This window comes from Pogona vitticeps, chromosome 1 (genome assembly GCF_051106095.1).
Source record: "Pogona vitticeps strain Pit_001003342236 chromosome 1, PviZW2.1, whole genome shotgun sequence".
Lineage (NCBI taxonomy): Eukaryota > Metazoa > Chordata > Lepidosauria > Squamata > Agamidae > Pogona > Pogona vitticeps.
In genome coordinates this window covers 351,014,006-351,033,852 of record NC_135783.1, presented here as the reverse complement: position 1 = coordinate 351,033,852, position 19,847 = coordinate 351,014,006, and the positions used below count along the sequence as shown (strand labels likewise).

At 45.4% G+C, this 19,847-nt stretch overlaps 1 protein-coding gene across 3 annotated transcripts in view; it reads left to right on the top strand.

Annotated features, from left to right (window-relative positions):
* The window catches only part of SLC35F4 (solute carrier family 35 member F4), a 154,235-nt gene that overhangs the window by 10,562 nt on the left and 123,826 nt on the right, over positions 1-19,847 (top strand). The window lies entirely within an intron of this gene.

The window sequence follows — 19,847 nt, the reverse complement described above, 5'->3', positions numbered from 1 at the left end:
TCCACACAACAGCATTTTTTCCTCCTTCTCTCTCTCTCTTTCTCTCTCCCTCCCTCTCTCTCTCTCTCTCTCTCTCTCTCGCTCCCACCCTCCAAATTCTGTTCCTTGGTTCTCCTGTTCCAGGTACCTCATTAAGAGCAATCCTGTGCCCATTGACTCAGCAGCAGTCATTCTTATTGCATCAGATGGCACTTAATCCTTAGTGAGTATGTTTAGGATTGCAGTCCATTTTTGTACAGTGGACCCTCGATTTACAGACGGCTCGATTTACAGACTTTTCGAGTTACAGACTTCTCTGGCTGCAAAATTTTGATTCGACTTGCAGCCGGAGAATCGACTTACAGACCAGAAAAAAAACCAAAATGGAACAAAAATAGAATAAAAGCCGCCGGTTATGGGATTAATCGGTTTTCAATGCATTGTAGGTCAATGGAGATTCCACCTACAGACTTTTCGACTTGCAGACACCATTCCAATATGGATTAATTCCGTAAGTAGAGGGTCCTTCTGGAAGGAAGATACATGGTATGATAGCCTTTGATTTTTTACAGGTAGCAGTTCCCTACTCACGCAGAGGAGTAATTTCTTTGCTGTAGATCCCACCTTCTCTCCTGGAGCTGAGATGCAAGGCAGCTCAACGCTTGGCTGTGAAATAGACATCAGGAGCAACTCTTGTACACGTATGTGTGGGTGTGAAAGTTGGACAGCAGAGGAAGCCGACAGGGGAAAAAAATGGATTGGTTTGAAAGGTGGTGTTGGAGAAAAGCTTTGCAGATTCCCTGGACTGCCAGAAAGACAAACAGGTGGGGTCCGAAAGCAAATGAAGCCTGAACAATATCTGGAGGCGAAAAGGTTGAAGCTGAGTCTGTCCTATTTTGGGCACAACATAAGAAGGCAGGATTTTTGTGAAAAGACAATAATGCTGGGAAAGGTGGAAGGCAGCAAGAGAAGAGTCTGTCCATCTCATGTTTGGTCTTCCTCTCCTCCTCCTCCTAGAGGGACATGGTGGCGCTGTGGGTTAAACCACAGAAGCCTCTGTTCTGCAAGGTCAGAAGACCAGCCGTCATAAGATTGAATCTAAGCAACGGAGTGAGCTCCCGTCGCTTGTCCCAGCTCCTGCCAACCTAGCCGTTCGAAAGCATGTAAAAAATGTGAGTAGATAAATAGGTATGACCTCGGTGGGAAGGTAACGGCATTCCGTGTGTAGTCATGCTGGCCATGTGACCACGGAAACTGTCTACGGACAAACGCTGGCTCTGTGGCTTGGAAATGGGGATGAGTACTGTGCCCTAGAGTCAGGACTCAATGTCAAGGGGAACCTTTACCTTCTCCTGTTACTTCTACCTTTCCCAACATTACTGTCTTTTCTGGAGAATCCTGCCTTCTCATGATGTACCCAAAGTAGGATGGCCTCAGTTTCAATATTTTTGCCGGACCCACTGGTTCTTCTTTCTGGCCATCCAGGGTACCCTCAGAGCTCTCCTCCAGCACCACATTTCAAATGAATCCAGTTGTTTTCCCCTGTCAGCTTTCTTCACTGTCCAGCTTTCACACCCCTACACAGTGATTAGAAATACAAGACTGTGTAGATAATCTTGGTCTTGGTCCCCAGGGATACATCCTTACGCTTGATGATCTTTTCTAATTCCTTCATAGCTGCCTTTCCGAGTCTGATTTCTTGGCTGCTATCTCCATTTGGATGGATGGTTGAATCAAGGTATAGAAAAATCTCATGCCCGGCAGTGGGAAAAGAAGGAGTCTGGCATCCTCATGGCGGAGAATCGGGAAAAGGCTCTTCCGAAGTAACTTTTCCAAGGCTTCTAGGATTCCCCCAGCCGCCACAGCTAGTGGCCACACTGACTTGAAATAGCAGCGAGGTAGGGTTTTCCGAGGTTGGGACTTAACCTTTATTTGAAAAATAATTCTGGAGATTTTGCGGGCCGAATGCTGGTGTTCTCCACCTTGAGAACAGAGGACTGTGGCTGGGTGTGGGGTTAGAGTTGTGCCTAGTGATGTCGCGAGCCCTCCCTTGCAGCCACAAAGCATGGAGAAGTTACTTTCTGAGCTACAGTTCCCATCTCCTAGTGGCCATGGGGGAATTCTGGGAAATGTAGTCTAAAAAAAGAAAAAAAAACTTTTCAAAAGTCCCTGGTTGAGCTGCACAAACATAGTAACTCGTGTGACATGAAGGCTAGTGTGTATAAATAGCATTAAAATTTCTAACCTGCCCCAGTTGTAAAAGCTTATGTAAAAAATTCTTTTCATGGACACGGTCCATGGATGTTCGAGGCCAGCCACAGAAACCTGTGGTCAAGGGATCGCTTGTGGTTAATAAATCTTCCTGGCTTGTCTGGTTGTTTGGAGCAGTGATTGTGTAGCAAACAGAGCATGCGATGCACTTGTTGTGTACAGTAGAGACCGCAGGAAAATGCTTATGTTTGCTACCCTTTGCTTCGGCTCAGGCTGGAACGCTGCCAGCCTGAGCACTCCAATGCAGAGGAGAGACCGGGATCTGCAGTTGCTCAGAGAGCCAAGACATTGATCCACAGGAGTAAATTATTCCAATAAGATGAGGCAGGCCCACGCTGGGGATGGTGTAATATTGTCAAGAGGCTTCGAACCCAGACGCCAGGCTGTTGCATCAGTTGCCCTTTGCAATCCCGGATTTGCTAAACAAGAAACCTTGGGATTAAGGATAAGAAAAGCATTCCTGCAGGAGCAAATTTGCCTTGCTTAAACGGTTGCTTGTAAAGGCTTCCAGGCTGCGGTGGCTGGTGACTCTTTAACTTTGCAGGGTGAGGGGCAGTGAATCCTCACTGGCTTTTAATCTGAACTTTACAGGAGGGAAACGGAGGTGCTGATCTCTATCCCCCAAATAGATGTGGCAGGTTTGAGCTCCTTGAAAACCCAGAAGAGCTTTAACACCTCTGTGATGTGTTCCTCCTTCATGGAAAACAGCGGTGGCACTATCAGGGTAGGATCTGTGTGTGTTTGAGATTTCATTTCATGAGAATTTGGAGGTCCTCCAAAAGCAGCAGGGCTAGCTGGCCACGGTTGGAAGGAAGAGAAATAATGTACATTGCATGAGAGTGAGACTTAGTTCTTTGGGAGGCGCCCTCTATAGAGCCTAATGGGCAGCCAAACTACTCCTCTCTGGAAGCTCTGGGATTGTAGCCCTGGGGCAGCTTCCTTTTTTTTAGCAGGAAGTTAGACTGGAGCTATTCCACTGAGCCTTCAAGCTAGTCCCTTGTCCAGGTGAGAGAAATGGAGGTGCGTCTGTAGAGGTGGGGCTATGGACTGGAGCTCTTAGGACATCTCCTGGGGAATTCTTGGAGAGTTATGGGTGTTGTATTCCAAAGTATCCACATGGCACAGCCTTATTGATTTCATCGAGTATCCTGGATAACTGACAGGATGAACAGTATTGACATACACAGAAATGTCATTTATCTATCCCTTTGTCTGTCTGTCTGTCTGTCTGTCTCCCTCTCTCCTCTCCATCCATCCACCCACCCACCCATCCATCCATCCATTATTAGTTTGTTCCTTCCTTTCATCCATCCATCCATCCATCCATCCATCCATCCATCCATCCACCCACCCACCCACCCATCCATCCATCCATTATTAGTTTGCTCCTTCCTTTCATCCATCCATCCATCCATCCATCCATCCATCCATCCATCCATCCATCCATCCATCCATCCATCCATCCATCCATCCATCCATCCATCCATCCATCCATCTCCACAGTTGCCTGCTTAAATTTCACTGGGAACCATGGGGCATAGTTAAAATATGCTCAGTTTTTGCTCGAATAAACATAGAATTGCTTTTAGTTGTGATCACACGAAAGAGGAGATCCAGCACGTGGCAGATTTCTTACTAGGCCTTTGGTTGCCTTCTCCTGCAGAGATGGAGGACCTACCGGAGACGACAAACCAAGCAAGAGGTGGCTGAGAACATGTTCCATTTGAGGGGCAGCTGGACCACTTGGGATCTTTTTCATGTGGGGCGGAAAAAGATCAGCTGTTTGTTTGTGTATGGTGTGGGGAATTATAACATCATGCAAGAGCTTGAGAACATGACAGCCAAGATGATAACTCCAAGAATCCTCCATTGGATGAGGTGTTACAGCAGTATGGGAAGGTGGCTTCTAGACGTGTCCAAAGCCTCCAGAATATTAAGAACTTGGTTTTATGAGGGGTCTCAGCTAGGTGGGAGCTTGTACTTGTGCTTAAGTATACAGAATTACCTCTTTTCTAATGGGGGAGGCAGCACCTGAGGAGAGACTGGTGCCAGGGAAGCAGATGTGGCCTTCTTCCCCTTTAGGTAAAGGTAAAGGTTCCCGTTGACAATTTTTGTCCAGTTGTGTTCGACTCTAGGGGGCGGTGCTCATCCCCGTTTCCAAGCCATAGAGCCAGCGTTTGTCTGAAGACAATCTTCCGTGGTCACATGGCCAGTGCGACTTAGACACAGAACGCTGTTACCTTCCCACCGAAGTGGTCCCTATTTATCTACTTGCATTTGTATGCTTTCGAACCGCTAGGTTGGCGGGAGCTGGGACAAGCGGCGGGAGCTCGCTCCGTCGTGTGGATTCGATCTTACGACTGCTTGGTCTTCTGACCCTGCAGCACAGGCTTCTGCGGTTTAGCCCGCAGTGCCACCACATCCCTTTACATGTGTTTAATATAAGAGTGTGGATGATCTCAGTCATGGTCTCCAGTGACACATCCTTACATATGATGAACTTTTCTAATTCCTTCATTGCTGCCCTTTCTCGTCTCAGCCTTCTGATTCCTTGGTCACAGTCTCCATTAGGACTGATGTGTTTTGAACCAAGGTTTACAAAATCTCTTGTAGTTGTTTAGTCATTAAGTTGTGTCCGACTCTTCGTGACCCCATGGACCAGAGCATGCCAGGCCCTCCTGTCTTCCACTGCCTCCCGGAGTTGGGTCAAATTCATGTTTGTCGCTTCAATGACACTGTCCAACCATCTCATCCTCTGTCGTCCCGTTCTCCTCTTGCCTTCACACTTTCCCAACATCAGGGTCTTTTCCAGGGAGTCTTCTCTTCTCATGAGATGGCCAGAGTATTGGAGCCTCAGCTTTAGGATCTGTCCTTCCAGTGAGCACTTGGGGTTGATTTCCTTCAGAATGGATAGGTTTGATCTCCTTGCAGTGCAGGGGACTCTCAAGAGTCTCCTCCAGCACCACAATTCAAAAGCATCAATTCTCTTGGTGGTCAGCTCCAAGGCCAAACTTACCTGTTGTTCCTTTTATCTCTTGACCCCCTACTTTAGCACTCCAAACCCCTATAATGAGAAGAACATCTTTAATTGGTGTCAGTTCTAGAAGATGTTGTAAGTCTTCATAGAATAGGTCAGTTTCAGCCTCTTCAGCATTGGTGGTTGGTGCATAAACTTGGATTACAGTGATGTTGCAAGGTCTGCCTTGGATTCGTATTGAAATCATCGAATCATTTTTGAGATTGTATCCCATTACAGTTTTCCCCACTCTTTTGTTGATTATGAGGGCTACTCCATTCCTTCTACGGGATTCTTGCCCACACTAGTAGATATGATAATAGTCTGAATTGAATTCGCCCACTCCCATCCATTTTAGTTTACTGATGCCCAGGATGTCAATTTTTATTCTTGCCATCTCCTGTTTGACCACCTCCAGCTTCCCAAGGTTCATCGATCTTACGTTCCAGGTTCCTATGCAGTATTTTTCCTTTGCAGCATCAGACTTTTCTTTCACTTTCACGCACGCCCGCAGCTGAGTGTCCTTTCGGCTTTGGCCCAACCATTTCATTAGCTCTGGTGCTACTTGTCCTTGTCCTCTGCTCTTCCTTAGTAGCATATTGGACGCTTTCCGACCTGAGTGCCCCATCTTCCAGCGTCATATCTTTTAGCCTTTTGTTTCCATCCATGGAGTTATCTTGGCAAAGATACTGGAGTGGCTTGCCAGTTCCTGCTCCAGGTGGATCGCGTTTAGGCAGAACTCTCCACTATGACCTGTCCGTCTTGGGTGTCCCTGCATGGCATAGCCCATAGCTTCTCTGAGTTACTCAAGCCCCTTCACCACGACAAAGCAGCAATCTGTGAAGGGGACAAAATCCCTGTGAAGGGGACAAAATCTCTAGCAATATCTGTTTCTTCATTGTCAATGTTAAGTTGTGTAGTTCTTCTGTAATTATGATTTTTGTCTTCCTGACATTCAGCTGCAGTTGAACTTCCTTGCTGTGGTGCTGGAGGAGACTCTTGAGAGTTCCCTGGACTGCAAAGAGAACAAACCTATCACTTCTAAAGGAAATCAACCCCGAGTGCTCATTGGAAGGACAGATCCTGAAGTTGAGGCTCCAGTACTTTGGCCATCTCATGAGAAGAGAAGACTCCTTGGAAAAGACTTTGATGTTGGGAAAGTGTGAAGGCAAGAGGAGAAGGGGACGACCAAGGATGAGATGGTTGGACAGTGTCATCGAAGCAACCAACATGAATTTGACACAACTCCGGGAGGCGGTGGAAGATAGGAGGGCCTGGCGTGCTCTGGTCCATGGGGTCACGAAGAGTCGGACACGACTAAACGACTGAACACAGGAACTTCCTTGCTATATATGATGGATCTATTTCTTAGGGAAATAGATCCATCATATATAGATGCTCTTCCTTCCTTCCTTCCTTCCTTCCTTCCTTCCTTCCTTCCTTCCTTCCTTCCTTCCTTCCTTCCTTCCTTCCTTCCTTCCTTCCTTCCTTCCTTCCTTCCTTCCTTCCTTCCTTCCTTCCTTCCTTCCTTCCTTCCTCTTTCACAGAACGGATTAGCTTAAATACCTAGGATATCTAGGGCAAGAAAGGTTAAACCTAGCACAGTGAATTTGAGGAAGAACCAAACTGTGCAATTCACAGAGACGAGGTGTTATATAATAACCCCTCTGGCCATGGGCCATGTAAATTGATAGTGCAGTATGAATTAATAATCATCCTACCACTTAGATTCAGCACTTCTGCAGTCTACCTACCACTTTTTAGAAGTAGCAACTTAATTTTGAGAGAGCGGGGTGTTCCACGCTTTTATCCTGTGAAGGGTTGTAAAGCCTTCTTCCCTTTGCCTGTGAGTGCTTTCAACTGCTGAATAAAAGAAATAATGATGATTGCACTACTGCCAAGTCAATTCCAACTTATGGTGACTCTTTTCAGGGTTTTCTAGGTAGACAATACTCAGAAGTGGTTGACCATTCCCTTCTATTGGAGATGGTCTGGAGCCACCATGCGGCTTGCCCAAGGCCACACAGGCTGGCTCTTCTCTCTGGAGGCCCAAGGGGTGAATCAGACTTCCTGCCTCTGGTCCTGCAACCACTGAGCTACCCAGCCAGCCCTAATACAGGCACCATCACCCTATTCCATTTATAGCTGTTTCCATGGACTGTCCCCCAAATACAGCAAGAGTCAGCTAAAATCCAAAGCTTTTCAATCCCATTGATTTTGATGAGTCAGTTAAACTTTCAGTAAAACATCACATCCATTCTAGGTAGCGTCCTCTAGGTTGTTGTTGTTTAGTCGTTAAGTCATGTCCGATTCTTCGTGACCCCATGGACCAGAGCACGCCAGGCCCTCCTGTCTTCCACTGCCTCCCGGAGTTGGGTCAAATTCATGTTGGTTGCTTCGCAGGCACTGTCCAGCCATCTCATCCTCTGTCTTCCCCTCCTCTTGCCTTCACACTTTCCCAACATCAGGGTCTTTTCCAGGGAGTCTTCTCTTCTCATGAGATGGCCAAAAGTACTGGAGCCTCAGCTTCAGGATCTGTCCTTCCAGTGAGCACTCAGGGTTGATTTCCTTCAAAATGGATAGGTTTGTTCTCCTTGCAGTCCATGGGACTCTCAAGAGCCTCCTCCACCCACAGTGAGGAAGTCTTTCTCCCTTTCCACCCGCTGTGCCCTTTTGGGTTTGATGAAGGAAGGACTGATTGCATAGGGGCGAATCAACCAACTGCACAAGGCTCTTGAAGTTGGGGCTGCAAATCGCCCACCTCTGTGCTTGGCAGAGTTACTTCTATTGCAGAGTTTTGAATTTTTGGTTAAATTGCTTTCGCTGTTTAGCAGAAGTGCAAGGGATTCACAGAGCAGAATCACTTCCAGTCCCCCAGATTAGACCACCCTTGGCACTTAATCCATCAACTGGCACTTACGGTCTCAATAGCTCACTCTGTGATGTTAGTAAGAGAAAGAATAAAAATGCTTTTCTTACAATTGAACAGATTAAACAGCAAACTGACAAACACGACTGCCTATTAAGAAGAGACCTCAACAGACTCACTGCTTCCGACAGACTAAGGAAAAAGCTCTAAGCAGGGAGGCGGGGCTGTTTCTGAATCCAGAGGTAGGGAAGGAATGATTGGTCTGTGCTTGATAGACGGACAGTCGCCCTAGCCCAGAATGCTCCCTCCCAGCCAAACCTACTAAAGGCAGCATGCAAGTTTGCAAAAAACTCCAATTCCTCCTTGGGAGTTCTGGACACTGTACTTCAAGAAGGATGCTGACAAATTCTTTGGGGGGCTGGAATCCTAGCCCTAGGAGGAAAAACTGAAAGAATCGGGCACGTTTAGCATTGAGAAAAGAAGATTGAAGGGAGATAAGAATAGCATTTTTCAAATACTTGTCATTCAGAGGAGGGTCAAGATCTGTTTTCCATCATCCCTGAGTACAGGACACATCATAATGGGCTGAATTTACAAGATGGCAGGCTTTGGTTGAATATCAGGAAAAACCTTCTGTTAGAGGAGTACAACAATGGAACCCATTACCTTGAGAGGTGGTGAGTGCTCCAACACTGGAGGTATTCAAGAGAGATTCAGATAACCACGTGGCAGATCTCCTCTGATTTGTATACTTGCATTGAGGAGGGGGTTGGACTTGATGACCTTATCGACCCCTTTCAACTTCATGAGTCTATGATTCTAGGACTACAATTCCCAGAATCTTTCGATTCGCATAGAATGAGTGAGGGGAGGCATTTTGGGAGCTGGAGATCAAAACCCTAACTTCACCAGGCGCTATGGGTAGCCCAAAGGGGCCCTACTCTGGGAAAGTTACAACGGAAAATATGAGCACTTGGCTGCCATTTTTACAAAGCTGGGATTTGTAGTCCTATTCTGCCAGTAAAGCCAAGGCTACATTCCAGTGGATTGCGTATGGGTTAGATTGAATTTAAGTAGAAACATCTTGGGATGGCTGTCGATGGATTGACGTGGCATGAACTGTTTTACTGCCGTCTGAGATCTCATTTGCTTTATGAATCAGAAGGCCTCGGCTTTACAGTATCCTCCTTCGTACATTATTACGGGTCTTGAGGGCTGAGAAGAGCGTGATGACGTTTTGCACCTGGCGCTATTGCTTTGGCTCCAAGTGGCCCTCGAGAAGGAGGTACTCGCGCTCAAAATGTGCCACAAATAGAGACAGAAATGCGAAGCTTCGGAAGGGAGGGTGAGCCTCAATGCTCCTTGTAGCTCTTTGGCTTTGAGATTCATTCAGATATCTCCAGAAAAAAGATGGATAAAAGTGCATGGAAAAAAAGGGGGTGAGGTGGGAGTGAGTCCCAAGGGCCACAAAACACAAGGCCAGTTTGTGAGTTTTCTATGGAAAGCTAAACTGCCTGCAAAATAAACAATGCAGGCATGGATTACTGCAGTAATTGGTGATGAAAAAAAATCTGTTTTGATGTCAGCAGCATCAGTCAAAGAGAACTGTTGGGGTTTGGTTTGTTGGCAGAGCTTGGTGCGAGGAAAAATTGAGTGCAGCCTTAATTAAAACTAATAATAAACTTCCTCTTATTATGCAGCAGGTAAAAATGGTTCTTCTGGGAGAAGCATAAAGACCAGATTGAACTACAGTCTCTCTTAGTATACCATCCCTTATTTGTTAGTTTACCTCAACTGGCACTTATTTGTTTCAATATTAATTCAGATACTCTGGAATGAATAAGAATAAAGGTTTCATTTTACTGACAGGTCTTCTTATATAAAAACAAAATATTTTGTGGAAATAATAACTTTTTACATCACTGAACTTATCTGGTTGATTAGCTTAATTATTGATTAACTGAGTGGTTATATTGCTGACAGAACACGGTCTACTTCTGACTCCGTAAACACACTGACAGAATATTAACTGAATCCTGACTGAAAAAAAGGCGGGAAAAAGAATTTGAGGTAGAGAGGGAACTATTGGGTGCTACTGGGTTGACGGGCAACAACCTCAGCCCGGAAAAGTCCCACCCAGATAAAAATCCCTTAAAGGCGTCATACGAGGTTGTAATATATCCAACAAAAACGAAGTCTCTAGTTTTTTTGGGATTGAAGGGCAAGTCTGAGCTAGTGATTAAAAGTTGTGCCATGCCCAGAACTTGGGGTGGTTGCTTTTTTGGGGGGGGGAAGGACTACAACTCCCACAATCCCCAGCTGGAGGGTTTGTTGTCCCAAAACTAACTTTTACAAATCCTGGACTTGCGCTTGCTTAAAGAGATGGCGGGGGGGAAATACGTTTTCCTTTCTCTGCGTTGTTACTTTTAAAAGGACAAGTCCTTTCCAGCCTATGTAGAAAGATTATTAATTCTTGCATTTTGACAAATCCTTCAAGAATGGAATTGAGCTGAAATTTCGGCCCAGTGGAATAAATATAGCTATTCTGTGCACGGAGAGGGGTACGCCGTAACTGCCTGTGTGTAGCAGTTGATATGGTGATATTAATTCACCATCACCCACACAGTTGAGTACATAGAGATTCAATTGCTCAAAGCCAGGGATGGCTCATGGCCATGATGGCCAACAGTGAATGGAGCCATGGCAGTTATGCTCTGATTCATGGTGACCCTATCCATGTGGGACCTCCAAAAAGTCCTTTTTATCAACAGCTTTGCTCAGGTCATGCACCCTTAAGGTTGTGGCTTCCATTACTAAGTCAGTCCATCTTGTAGTTGGTCCTCCTCTTTCCCTACTGCTTTCAGCTTTACCCAGCATTATTGTCTTTCCTAGTGAGTCTTGTCTTCTCGTTAATATACCCAAAGTCGGACAGCCTTCATTTCATTATTGTTGCCTCCAGAGAGCGTTGAGGCTTGGTTTGATCTAGAACCCACTTGTTTGTCTTTCTGGCAGTCCAGCTTATCTGCAAAGCTCTCCCCCAGCACCATATTTCAAATAAATCAAGTTTTTTTTCCCAGTCAGCCTTCTTCAATGTTCACCTTTCACAGTCATGCATTGTAGATGAGAATGCCGTTGTGTAAATGATCTTCTCCTTTGTCTCCAGGGACACATTCTTTATGCTTGTTACTCTTTTCTCATTCTTTCATAGTTGCCCTTCCTAGTCTCAGGCTTCTTCTGATTTTGAGAAGAATCTGCTAGAGAGATGCAGAAAAACCATGTCTGAAATTCAGAATAGACCGATGCAGTACTGTTTCCATTTTCTCATGAAGAGCTTGGTTACACTATTGAGATCAATTGGAACCTGGATCAGCATTTGGGGATGTTGCTGTGAAATCACTTGGTTTTCGGGTCACTGTGTGGATCCTCTTGGGACCCCCTTTTAATCTGCTAGTAAACTGCCGGATGCTAGTAGTCAGGCCCTGCGTGGGGGTGCTGTGTACAATCTCCCTTACAGGCCAACTTAAAAGCAGACCTGCGGGGCAAGTCACAGAAGCCTATACATTTTATAACTAACAAAACTCTACTAGGTTTCGCCATAGCTGGTATTCCCCCAGTAAAGGGTTAACACCAGAATGAAATCAGGTAGTCATTAACAAGCATCCTGACTGCATCTGGGTGTCTTAAGCCTAAGTCCTTTTTTTTCTTTCTTGCAATAATTCCTGGCAGCTCCAAAACTTGAAATTTTGAAAGGTTTATTCATCTACGTTGCTTCTAGGCAGTGTGATGGAGGGAGAAATGGGGGAGGATGAGGAAGCAGCAAAGGCACCATGGCTATTGCTGCCGCCACGGCCACCACCTCTTTCTCCTCCGTTTCTTTCCCTTTTCTCACTTTGAGAATACAGGTTTTGTCTTGATCAAGGTGCAGCGACAGCCACCGCCACCTTTTCCCGCCGTCATTGGCCGGAAGCCATTCTACCCCCTTGGAGGAAGAGAGAAAGAGCAGGTAGGCCAGGAGGGGTTAAATTGATTTTCCCAGGTCCCTTCTCATGTATTAATATTTGTTTATTTTTTCCCCCCAAAGTGGAATAGCGCTAGATCCATATTACTTATAGATATATAGCAGATCAGACTACTAGGTTACCTACCCTACAGCCCAGAAACTTGGGATCCTGGAATCCTATACAGTAATTAACAAACCCCACAGATAAAATTTACACCAACACAGATGAGCACGCATGCATAAACCAAAATAAATTGTGTTCATAATCAAGTCAAAATAAACAAGCCTCTTGTGGGCATTTAAGGAAACATGCTTTCTGACAACAAACCCTGCCTTCTGGCCAACAAAAGTCATGCTTAACTGTGCACCTTGTAGACAGGTAATTTTAAAATCTATTTCAAGAGAGCTAAACCCGATGCAAAACCAGGAGTATTATGACATGTAACCAAGCCGTAAGTGTGAGCTTGGGTGTTGAACGAGAAGGGGATCTGGATGATTCAATTTGCACTTAGTTTCCCCTCCCGTCTGAGCCATTTGATTTTTAAAATCTTGCATCCTTTCTGCCCTGAATATAAAACCTGAGAATTTTATTTAAATGCCTGCCAAACGCTAACTGAAGCCTGATGCTTCACCCAGTTTTAATTCTTACCTTTTCTCATTTTCTACTTCTTCTTTAGTTTGCTTCCACCACCACCTCTGAACTGGAACGCTAAAGCTTTTGAGGTTTATTGGGTCTTTTTAAAGGAGAAAGGCGCAATAAAAATATTTTAAAACATTTTAAAAAATAAATAAAGCTCCCTCAGTATTGAAGTCGAATCTGTGGGGCTGCCTTCCGCTTGCCTCCTTTGAGGTGCTCTTGTTTTACTGGAATTGTAAACCAGATGATGACGATCCTCTGGTTAAATAAATAGCCAGTGTGTGCGGCTGTCACCCTAATTAATAATTACATGCTGCCAAGTTGATTTTGACTCACGGCGACCCATGTCAGGGTGTTTTACATACGGAGTGCTTACCATTCCCTTCTTCTGGGGCTGCCCCGGGACTCTCTGTAGCTTGCCCAAGGCTACACAGGCTAGATCGTATTCCAGAAGACACTGCGGGGAATTGAACTGCCCACCTCCGGCTCAAGGAGCTATTCTAGCAGATGACAGTCGCCATAGATTCCGGCAGTTAGAAAAGAAATATCCCGAAGACTTGGTCTATAGCTTCTTTGGTTCCCATTTGACCTTTTCTCTGTTCTTGCAGTGAAACTGGAAAGCGCCTCTGGGCATGTGCTATGTGCCTTTAGGCAGCCCTCATCCCTTTAAAGGCTGAAGGACCAGCCATCTGTATCAGAGCACATGGATTCTGTTAAGGCACTGCTTCAGCCCAACTCGTTTTATCAACAAATCCGTTCCGGCCGCCGCTTTTCCTTCAGAACATCTCAGTGGGGCGCTTTGGGTTCTTCGATCCAGCAGGAAACCTGATTTGTGCCTTTTGATCCATACGGGGGTCTTTCTTCTGCCTCTTTCCTGTTGTTGACGATGACGGTAAATGTTGTCCCCCTTGCCTCTTCCAAATGAAAGACGAGACCATCGCTCTTCTCGGCTCCCTACCGTCTGAAAACAAGGTTTGATATCCAGTGTACTCTATCATTTATGACATTTTTGCTACGAGCTGTTTTGGCCAAAAAGGAAGAGGAGGGACAACCTGGAGGGAAAGTGATTCGCTCTTGTTGAAGCAGAGGGTCCCGTCAAGTGAGAGAGGTTGACGTCTTGCTTCAAACTCAGGTCTTGAGCAGAGTTTTGGCCGCAGTACTGCAGTTTAACCACTGCACTGCAAGGCTCTTAAAAGGGAACACAGGGCCCTGAAATGTAGGGTCTCTGGAAAGAAGGAGGTGGTAGAGTCACAGAAATTAATTGCATAGTACATAATATAGGTTATATTTTGCACGATGAAGAAATTAGGAAGTGATTCGGATGGAATTTGTCGTGCATGCAAGATTTAGCCTTAACGTCAACTGTGGCGTTGGTTATATTAAAAAGCTGCTGAACGTAGGCAGAAGGAAAACTGCAAGTGTCCTGAGCTTTAAAAAAAGAAGTAACAGAAAAAGGACAGAGAACCAAACAAGGCTAGAAGTCAACCTGTTTAAGCATTAGAAATAATATATAAAGTGTGTATGGGTTGGCTTGGAAAGATGAAAGGCATAAAGGATTATATGCTTTGTGCAAATGCCGTTTGAAAGGTCTCTCAGCAAAACAGGAGATAAGGGAGACCGGATAGGGGATAACTTGAGTCTGAGGTGTGTCATCATCCCACTTGCTTAATGGTCCAGCCTCCGCTAGTGATCTCCGACACACTGCATTCCCCACTCCCAATTACTCCCGTAGTCTTCTCTCTTTCTTCCAGTTGGTCAGAGGGCTACATGAGCAGGCTTCCCATTGGGCTGAACTCTCTGACGTCACAGTCCGAGCATCATACATTCAGGAACTGAACCTTCAGTGATTAAAAGTTGTTAGTGTCATGATGGTAGAGAGGTGGGGAGTCAAAGACCCTTGTTGATTGGACCTCCAGGCCAAATCACACTTGGTGCCGAGAAACAGACAGGAAGCTGTAGCTGGTCACTTATACTTTAGAAGGTAGAGCAGATTGCCAAGGTTCCAGCACAGACTGGGAGTTGAAATCCAGTCCAAATCAAGAACCTTTTATAGCTGAAGCTTTGCTTCAAAAGTCTTCTCACAGGAGAAAGAGCTTGGAAAATTTCACTTTTAAAACCCACCAGCTTCAGCCGACAGCTGCTGTGTAGCTATTGGAGTTTCCTCAAATAATCACACTGACTGAAAAGAAAGAAAGAAAGAAAAAGCAGGAGCACGTAACTAGAGTTCCAGCCTGTTCGGGGATTCTGGGTGTTGCAGTTAAAAAAAGCAACATTTCCCATCTGTACTCTTATAGGGCTTTTTACATTCCCAGCCACATGCTCCTCCCTGATATGGGCAAGATTTCCCCCCCCCCTTTCAATATAATAATCATAACCACGAGGAGGGTGGCCATAATTATCCCACCTAAGGATATTTTAAAATTGATTTTGTAAGATGACATGTTGAAGGATGAAAGCGTGCTTGAGAGCAGGCAGCGTTTGAAGGATGAAAGTTTGTTTCAGAATAGGCAATTTGTCTGGTTTATTTTCCTCAAAACCTGCCTTTGTTCCTGCTTGTCCCTCCTTACAAATACTCATTGCCCTAAGTTCAAGCCACTGTATTGGCCCGATTCTGCCTCACCGGAATTCCTTTGTTGAGTTCATCAAAGCCTCCAAAGCCCGAAAACCAAAAGAGCAACGCTTAACATTTGTGCAGTATTCACAAGCTTCTAGATTGCTTCACATATATTATTCAGTTCTTTTAGAAACCCCTCTGGTTTATAAATGTGGGATACTGCGCTTCCTGTGGCCACAATTCAAAATGCCAGGAAATGGCCCATGGTTACTACACAGTTTTGTTCCAGCATTGCCAGCAGGAAAAAAGGAGGCCAAACTTTACGCTATGCTTGCTATAAAGGGCAGCCTGAATGTTGTCAACACAATAGCAGCAGTCAAGATGGTCTGCAGGATCCCCTCTTCTGCTCATGGCCATTCCCAAAGTGACACACCATGCAAAGGAAAATCCCAGAAGCTGAGTCCCTTCTCCCCCATCCGTTAACCATTTCTCGCTCAAAACACAAAACAATGCCCAGGGCTGTTTTTCAGCCGGTGTCAATGGTAGTGAGTCCAGTTTCAAAGTGGCAGTTTTCACCCCCATTTTGCGAATACAGTAATCACCTAGTAGAATGTTAAGGGGACAAACAGAGGAGACAGTTTTGTATTCAAAATGATGCTTCCTTGAAAGTTGGAAATCAGCTTGCTTTGGTTTGGGAGAGAAGTACAAGACTCATTTGCAACTTGACTGCACAGAAACCACATCTGAAATCAATGTGACGGTGTAGAACAACAGCAAAAGCGTCTGAACTTAAAAGGTAACTGGTATCTATTTCTGAAGTTCACAGTTCACAGATAATGAAAGATGCTTGGTCTACGGAAGAGTATAAGCTTCAGTGCTGGTAATGGCCAGCCTGGCCAGCTCTGGAAGAGGTCTTCAGACCTTCAAGAAGTTATTATTCCGCTAAGCACAACTGTGAGAATACTTAAGCTTGCGTTCATGTCCCTCCTGGGTGGAACATTTTGGGAGCTGTAGTCTGAGTGCTCACTGGAAGGACAGATCCTGAAGCTGAGGCTCCAAGACTTTGGCCATCTCATGAGAAGAGAAGACTCCCTGTAAAAGACCCTGATGTTGGGAAAGAGTGAAGGCAAGAGGCGAAGGGGACGGCAGAGGATGAGATGGCTAGACAGTGTCTGCGAAGCGACCAACATGAATCTGACCAAACTCTGGGAGGCAGTGGAAGACAGGAGGGCCTGGCGTGCTCTGGTCCATGGGGTCACGGAGAGTTAGACACGACTAAAAGACTAAACAAGGACATGTTTGAACGAGGGAATTTATCAAGTTCTGCCATAGGTTTGCAGCGGTCAGATTGGCAACAGGTAGGGATTGCTGGTTTGGCTGATGGCCACACAAGTCTTCCACAGCTTGGTGTCCCATCCCCTCCAGCGGGCGCCCACTTGGAGGCAGTGCACGGAGGAGGCAAGGCAGAGAAGCCGGGGCACTTCTTTCGAGTGGGCTCCTGCTAGAGGAGGTGGGGCGCTGAAATGTGGAACTGCTGTGTGGCCATTGGCCGAAGCAGCAGTTCGCACCCACCTCTAGCTGCGAACTCCTCTTCCATCTGTCCTGCTGTCAAGTGGTGATCAGACAGCTTTTTCCTTTGCAAAATTGACAGGGCAGATTTGCAGAGTACCAAATTTTTTAATCTGGGCTTTTGTGGAACTCCTTGCCACAGGATGTGGTGATGGCACCTGGCCTAGATGCCTTTAAAGGGGGATTGGACAGATTTCTGGAGGAAAAGTATATTGCAGGTTACAAACCATGATGGGGATGTATAATCCTCCAAGCTTAAAAGGAAGGTCCCTCCAAAGGCCAGATGCAGGGGGAGGGGTACCAGGAGACAGGGATCTTGTCGCCTCATGTGCTCCCAGAGGCATCTGGTGGGGCCACGGTGAGATCCAGGAAGCTGGACTAGAGGGGCCCTTGGCCTGATCCAGCACAGGGCTCTTCTTAGGTTCTTATGTTCTTTTGTGTGTTCTCCGAAGAGCACTAGAGACCTTTGTGCTTTTAAATTAATTAATTACATGCTGCTAAGATGATTCTGGCCTTTCTGGGATTTCTGGGTAGAGAGCTGTCAGAAGTGGCTTCCCATTCCTTTCTCCTGGGGGGGGCACCCTGGGATTGTACAGGATTCCCAAGGCCACCCAGGCTGGCACTTCTCCCAGGAGGTACGCTTCTAAAGTCTCCAACTTACCGAGCTACCAGGCCTCCAAAGGGATGCAGAGTGTTGAACGCCACTGTGAAAAGTACGAGCGTATTGCAATCACATATTCATGAAGCTGATCCTGACTTATTTGAAACAGTAAATCTTGTGTGAATTCTTTGCGTGTCCAGCCGTTCGCTTATTAGGTTTTCATTCCTTCGTCTTGGGCTTTGTCAAAACGATAATAAAAGCTAATGTTTATGCAGAGTTGTTGTCAAAGTCATGCTTGAGAATAAAAATGCTGTTGGTGGGGTTTTTTTTTTTGCATGCTTAAATTGAATTTTTTTTAAAACCAGATTTAGGCTGCACTGGATTGTTCTGTTCCAAGGTTATTACTGGGAACAGGCACCGTGGATCATTTTATTTAAAACAACACCAAAAAAACACTTTTGGGAAGCTGTAATTTCCAAAATCTCCTCTATGCTGGACTGGGGGAATATGGGAATTAGCGTTGCTAGACCATTCCAAATGTATGTTTGGCTGAGAACTTAACTGGAATGCAGAATTGGATTTGCTGGTTGTGTTCTGGGAAAATCGCATTTTGCCCTTAAAATACTAGACCAGAGTGGCAGGATGACAGAGGCAATAAAGACAGTGTCCCCCCCCCACCCCCCACCCCCGTGATCCCAGAGCTTCTGTTTCTTTGTGACCTTCATTCTGCATAGAGTCATGGCCAAAAAATATTGGCACCCTTGCGATTCTGTCAGAAAATGCAACCCTTCTCTCAGAAAATTGTTGCTGTTGCAAATGTTTTGGTACTCACATGTTCATTTCTTTGGTTTGCATTGGAACAACACAGAAAAACAGAGGGAAAAAGTCAAATCTGATACAATTCCACACAGAAACCCAAAAAAGGCACTGGCCAAAATTATGGTCACCCTTAACTTAATACAGTATGTGGTAGCACCTCCTTTGGAAAAAAATAATTGAAATCGATCACTTCCTGTAACCATGAATGAGTTTCTTACACCTCTCTACTGGAATTTGGGACCACTCTTCTTTTGCAAACTGCTCCAGGGCCTTCAGATTTGAAGGATGCCTTCTCCCGACTGCTGTTTGGAGATCTCTCCACTGGTGTTCTATGGGATTCAGATCTGGACTCATTGCTGGTCATTTCAGAACTCTCCAGCGCTTTGTTTGTAACCATTTCTGAGTGCTTTTTGAAGTGTATTTCGGATCATTGTCCTGCTGGAAGACCCATGACCTCTGGTGGAGACGCAGCTTTCTGACACTGGCCACTATGTTGCACCCCCAAATACTTTCGTAATCATTAGGTTTCATGATACCGTTCATACAGCCAAGGCATCCAGTGCCAGAAGCAGCAAAGCAACCCCAAAACATCCTTGAACCTCCACCATGTTTGACTGTAGGGACTGTGTTCTTTTCTTCCAATGCCTCATTTCTTTTTCTGTAAACAGTGCCATGATGTCTTTGACCAAAAAGCTCTACTTTTGTCTCCTCTGTCCACAGTTCTCCCAGAAGGATTGTGGTTTTGTCACATAAGTTTTGGCATACTCCAGTCTTGCTTTTTTATGCCTTTGTGTCAGCAATGGAGTCCTCCTGAGTCTCCTTCCATAGCGTCCCTTTTCATTCAGATGGCGACCGAGAGTGCGAGCTGACACTGTCGTACCCTGTGTCTGCAGATCAGCTTGAATTTGTTGGGAAGTTAATTCTGGGTTCTGTATCCACCATTCAAACAACCCTTCATTGTAATTTTTCAGTAATTTTGCTCTTCTGTCCATGTCCAGGGAAGTTAGCTACAGTGCCATGCGCGTTCTCTTGATAATATTGCACACAGTGGACACAGGAACATTAAATCTCTGGAGATGGACTTGTAGCCTTGAGATTGTCAATGTTTTTCCACAATTTTTCTCTCAAATCCACAGACAACTCTTTACACTTCATTCTTTTCTCCATGCTCGGTTCACACAGCACACAAAGGTTGAGTCAACTTTTCTCCATCTTAATGGGTTGCACGTGTGATTACTATATTGCCCACACCTCTTACTTGCGACAGGTGTGCCTAAATACAAATTAAAGGAGCATCACATGCTTGGAAAGCAATTATTTCTCACAATTTTGATAATAATTTTGGCCAGTGCATTTTTTTGGTTTCTTTGTGGGATTGTATCAGATCTGACTTTTATTCTCTGTTTTTTTTTTGGCGTTGCTCCAACGCAAACCAAAGAAATGAACATGTGAGTACCAAAACATTTGCAACCGCAATCATTTTCTGAGAGAAGGGTTGCATTTTCGGACAGAACTCTAAGAGTGCCAATATT